The sequence below is a fragment of the Heliangelus exortis genome, chromosome 3 (assembly GCF_036169615.1).
Source record: "Heliangelus exortis chromosome 3, bHelExo1.hap1, whole genome shotgun sequence".
Taxonomy (NCBI): domain Eukaryota; kingdom Metazoa; phylum Chordata; class Aves; order Apodiformes; family Trochilidae; genus Heliangelus; species Heliangelus exortis.
Genome location: NC_092424.1, coordinates 33724900 through 33731166, shown reverse-complemented (window position 1 = coordinate 33731166; position 6267 = coordinate 33724900).

The window sequence follows — 6267 nt, the reverse complement described above, 5'->3', positions numbered from 1 at the left end:
TCTGCTCTTTCCTCTAGGTTGGACAGCACTTACAGATACTGGCTACTTTTCCAATCCACCAGTAGTTTTTAGACCTCTGCGTTTGGGTACTCATTACTTCCAAAGCAAAAAAGAACAGAAGTACTAAGCATGCAATACAGTAGTTATTGTCAAGAGAAACTGTGACTGCTCAGCATGCTTGACGCTGGCTTGAATACCTAAATTGTTGTGCTCCTGCGTTAGTAAACAGCTGTGGCAGATAGTGTCAGATACTCTGATCAGTAAGGACTTAAAATCAGTGTCTTACATAGTAGAATTGCCAAGCTTTGCACTATTACCAGCACTTTCAAAAGGATCACAAATGTTGTGATGTTTATTGTTTCTTACCCCATCAGACTCCAAGTAATTCTGAGTTTAATTATCTAAGTAAACTTAGAAATGTATCTTAGAAATGTATCTCTGTCTAGTCAGTACTTCTGAAAAAAAATATTTTAATTCATTATTCTTAAATGTTTCCCTTAAGGACAACCCAAACGTAGTCAGTTTAAGTACATGATCCATAAAATCTCACAAGCTAATCTCAGGTTTTCTTTTGGATGTCCTGACACAAAGTTTTCAAGTGTTTGAGTTTATTACCACTGTTCTTCTGTATATAGAGAGTCAGTGAGCACACACACTAATACTAAGAAGAAAACAAGCTATTATTTTACCAGCAGAAAAGCTGAAGAGTGCTCTGGGCACAGCATGGGGGGGGGAAGCAAAGACAGAGAACTTGCTTGCTACCTGGGCACAGCCTGTCTGGTGCACCAAGTGAGGCTGAGGCTCCATGGGCAAATGAATCCAAAGGCTGTAAAATTCAAGTCCTGATCATAACAAGGAGCATGAGGGGACAAAATCAGCCTGCATTTGTAACTTTCATATTGTCATTTGGCATTTTCCATTATGTAGCCTACAGCATGTGTGTTTTCCCTATGTTAACAGGATATAAAAGGCAGCCCAACAGGTCTTCCTGTGCTATTTTTCAGACCTGAGTACAGCAGAGTTACACCAGCAAACCAGAGCCACTATACCTGTTTATGCTACTGCAGCAGCCACAGCAGAGATAAAAAGTCCTACTGTCACAGCTCTTACCCAGATATGGTTCCCCCAGAGGGTTTGGGGTGGGTGTGGGTTTTTTTTTACCTTTATTGTTTGGTTGGTTATCAGCATTCTTTCTTGGATGGGCAGTGTAACATATCTGTCTAGTCAGTACTTTCTCTCTCTGGTTCAGATTACCTTTCTCTGCATAAACACAAGACACCATTTGTCCTTCAAGTCACTCTAATGGCACTTTCACTTCGCCATTTAGGGCTGGTTTTGCTGTTTCCAGGCTGTAGCACAAAATAACTGCATCTCTGAAATGTCTTCCTTTTGCTGGCAGGTTGCTGATCTGTCTGTCTAGAAAAAGTGGACAACTCCAGGGCCACATAGAGGTGCCACACAGAGGTGCTTTGCATATCAAAGTAGCCATTTCTCACCACCTCTTGGAAGCACAACTCACTCATCTCTCCAGGGCTGTGGTGTAGGTGAAATCAGCAGCAGAGCTATGGCTGCCTTGCTGAACTAGTAAACTACTTTTGCCCATGCCTCAAGTCAGTTCTGCAGTTTCCACACACATCCCTGGTGCCATTAAATCAAGGACTTCACAATGTACCTGCAGTTTATTTGCACATACATTGGCTGTGCCCTGTGCATAGCAAAGTGCTCTGAAAGAAAACCAGGCAGCTTCCTTATCCTGCCTGGCTCAGGAGATGTGGACACAACTGTCAGGGGTGAGCAGGACATTGGGATGTCCTAGTGTATGGAGAGAAAAGAGGGGTGGGGTAAGAGGCCCTGGCTTCCTGTCAGTGTAATGCTCTCAGGGCTTCTCACGAAGAATCCTGGGACAGCTTCTCCTGCTGAGTAAGCAGACAGCTTTCCCATCCCATGGACACAAATCACACCCTTAGCCAGCTCTGACTCTTACCTGCAACCTGAACTGCCATCTGTGGGCACAGTTATCCAGACACTAGGACTGTCCTCCTCTTAAATTAGCTTCTCCATTTCAAAAACAGAAATTTTGGAAGATTTTTCCATTCCTGAGTGTTGCATCCCCAAACAAGGAATGGGTGATGATTCTGGATTTAATATTAGGCAACAATTCCTAAAAATGAGCAGTGATCAATTTGTGAAGTGGGGTGTGTTTCTCAGAATCACCATTTTGTAAGCACCTGTGAAGAAGAGCTATCAGAAAGGATATGCATTTCTAAAATAGAAATGCAATTGATGTTCTGTGGTTTCCAACTAGCTCTTTGATGGTGAAAACTTAAGTGGAGCATAAGGCTCAGTGTCCAAGTAAAAGAATGTCTGAGAGCCAGGTGCTTTCCTATGAGTTACTGGTTTTTGGTTGGTTGTTTTTTGCTTGCTGTAGCAGGAATTTTGAGCTGACTGGTAAGCAAGAATGTCTGCAGGGTGGACTGGCTGCAGTGCAGAGGTTTCCCCCCGGTTGTGCTGGCAGGAGATGCTACCTCCCCATAGCATGATCTTAGAGATGACAGAGGTCTGACAGAGCACTGGAACAGGCTGTTCAGGGAGGTGGTGGAGTCTCCTCTGGAGACATTCAAAACCTGCCTGGGTGCCAGGAATGTATGGTAGGTATCAGCTTTCTCTTAAGCAACTGCAATACAATTCACCACGAGAGATATTCCAAGACTTCTCATTTGGCTGACACACTCTCCCCACCTGAGGAAACACTGTTGATACAGATAAGGTCTGTGGAGCATCATTGCTGATTCTTTAGTGATTTGACTAGGAAGTTGCACTTGATGAAGCATGTCCTTAGGGGATGACACACTTCATCTTTTCACACTCCACGTCACAGGAGCATCCATGCATTGTCCAGCTAAGCCACACATTTACACAGGCTACCTACCATACACCAGTATAAGAGAAATAATTTTTATGGTACATGTGAGCAAACTTTCAAGGTTTTTTTTTCATCTTCTTCTCGTGCTGGAGAAGAGTTGCTATGAGATCATCATTATGCCAGCAAACATACTTATCAAGCACAAACTAGTTCTCCAGCAGAGGAAGTTTTTTTGCAAGCTCCCCTGGGTTTAAACATAACTGCAGCTCTTGCTTTTAATATAACAAGGCTTCCTAAATTGAGTGTTCTGAGGCATTAGCAGCTCATTACAAGTGTAAAATATCAGATAATTAATTAAAAAATACACTCCAAAATTAACCTCAGCCATGGGGAAGGACCTTGGAGTCCTGATGGACATCAAGTTATTGATGGGACAGCAACGTGCCCTTGTGGACAAGAAGGCCAATGGTATCCTGGGGTATATTAAGAAGAATGTGTCCAGCAGATTGAGGGAGGTTTTTAATTCTCATATTAAAAAAAATTGAAACATCACAACAACTTTAATACAGAAAAGACGCTTAAAATGTCCTCATAGCTGAAGCCTGCACAATTGGACTGTTGTAAATCAAAAGTTTGGCTCCCTAACCATAAAAAACAAAACAAGTCAAGCAGAGCTGTGAGTGTTCGCAATGAAACATTTATAGATTTCCAGCATTATTTTTTTTTTCAGGGCTTTCCTTGACAAAGTCTATCATCCTGTCTTACCCTGGGATTTCTGTGATCTTTAGGGACTATCCTTTGAGGTACTACACAAGTAATCTCGGCTACATCTACACTGAGAGGAGAAGAGAGAGGGCCTGGGAACACCCAAACCACGTCCTTTTGGTGTCCAACCAGCCTGGTGTCAGCTGCAGGCTGGGCACAACAGGTCTGCTCTGAGCTGGAGGGACAGGCTGGACAGCTGAGTGCCCCATCCCCAGCATACACAAGCACTCTCCCTGCCTTCATGGGGCTCTGGGGCATACATGCAAGGATAAGGGCCATGGCTTGGTTCATCAGAGCAGTCCTAGACTGCAGTTAACTTCAAGGTCATCATCATCCTTGGTTTTCCAGGCTGTCCTTCCACGAAGAAGTCACCTGGCTTTAGTTGTACCGGTGTCATGAGATACAAGGTGCACATAGAAACGTAGGCATCACAAAGGGCATTATCTCCAGCATTACCTGGGGAGAAGGGGAATGCTCCCTAGCTCCCTGCTAGGCTGCTTAATAAAGCAATTAACTTCAGAAGCAAAGCTGTGTAGGCACAAAACCTGTGTGTGTACTATGCCTAAATTTGTGGGTGAGTAGGGGGCTCTGTACATCTGCATGTGTGAAATAAGTTTCAATCACCTGGTGCCTGCAAGTGAAGGTTACCTCCCTCACATCCCAGTTTTGCACTGTGGCTCCCCTCCTGCCCTGCATCTTTGTGTGATACTCAAACAGGAACTGTTTGTGTTCACAGCCTTCAGAAGATGATGCAGTTCTTTTATCTCCCTTTGACATCTCCCTGCCAATTGCAGATGCAGCTGCATACACATCTGAGAGTGAATTTTCTAGGACAGCACTGTGAGGCAAAACACTTTCCCTATTTGTTTTCCTTCTCCTTTCATCCTGGATCCTCCTGCCCTTTTCCCTGAGCCTGTTTTTATATCTTCCTCCCCTTTTGCTGGTTTCTGCAAAACCAAACTGGTACTTGTTGCTGGTTCTGGGGCTCGATGTAGGTCAACCCCTGTGAGTCATGAATCTGAGCTGCAGTCACTCTGGAGCTGCTTCTTGATGCAGGAGGGTAATCTGATCATTTCTTGTGCCGCTTGCCCCTGCCTCTCTTCTGCTTCCTTGGCAGATACCACAAGTGCCATGCTGCACAAAAATCCCTGGTTCATCAGGCTAGCAGCCCAAACCAACTTATAGGCCTTCCCATCCATTGCCTCCTTCATGACCATGCAGAGTCATGAGCATGAGGCTTGTCCTACTACTGGGAAATGCTTCTGCACAGTGCCCTTTCAAGGAAAAATCCCACAGCCCACAGGACTGCTGTTTAAAATGTCACTCAGAAGTATCTGTGCCTATAGATGGAGGGGGGAGCTGGCATCTGCCAGCTGTGGGGTTGCTCCAAAAGTCTGTTTTGTCCACAGTGAGACCTCTCAACCTCTCCAGAGCTGCAGGTCTACAAAGCAGCTACCTCACCAGCGCTGTCACCAGTGAAAAAAATGTTGCATAATGCAGAGCTGTCCTCCTTGTCACATACCTGCTTTTCCTGCTTAGCTACTTCTGAACCCCCTGTGAGGCCCCTACCTTTCATTGCTTTGAAGGACCTCAGCACCAAAAATCAGTCTCAGAATTACCCTCAGTCTCTTTCCTAGCAGTTTTCAGTAATAGAAACAGAAAGGAACCCCAAATCTTGACCTCCATCAGAAAACTCAGCCACAAGGTTGTCCTACCGTTTCATATGCTGCTTTTGGTTTTGAATCTTTAGACCTTTTACACATCCTTTGCAAAGGTTAAAATCAAAATTAGCTGTACAAGCACAGAATGGAAAGTCTGTCTCTCAGTGTATGTTAGAGTATAGTCCCTAGCCCTCTCCTAAAAAAAAATGCAAGTGTCTCTGGTTCAAGGCAGCCTACACAACAGCGTGCTGCAGGAGCTGTAAGCTATTATTTTAGCTCCAAAGGAAAGTAATTACTATAGCAACCAAGCCATCCAAATGGCTTTTTGGCTGCTACTGAGACACAAACAACTCACACACAAAGGCACATCTGAAACGTGCTGCATAAAGTGTTCTTGAGTAGATGTGTTTTTTGAAGAGCTTTACAAAATGTGTGCAACTGACTGCTGCTAAATCACTGCCAGAATAACAGAAAGCAAGTGTACAGTGCCATCATCCTAAAATAACCTAATCAATAGCTCAGTATATTTGCCCCTGATGAGATGAAGCAAATAAAAAAAAACAAAAAACCAAACCATAGGCTCCATTTTAAGCCTATGTGCTGGGAAGTATCCAGCAGAACTGAAGATATATTCAATAAACAGACAATAAAATGGTGGGGGGAATGTCTCCCCCTTTGTTCTGTGAACTGATGCAAACTCCTTGTAGGCTTTAGTGCCAGCTCATCCCCTTGGGCTTCCATTAAGTTTGCTGGGGAAAGGGGATTTAATTACAGCCTTGTAATGCTCGAGGCTGTAACAAGTGATGTCTGTGTTCTTGTCTGTGTCTGTGTCTGTGTCTGTGCAGCAACCAGCCCCAACAAGACCCCACCTCCAGCTGCAGTTCTGGGTACATTGCCGTTGCTACCAGTGAATAAGGAAACATCTTGGCCAACAGCAAGCTATAATAATTTCTGACATCTTCAAATAAAAAAAACGCT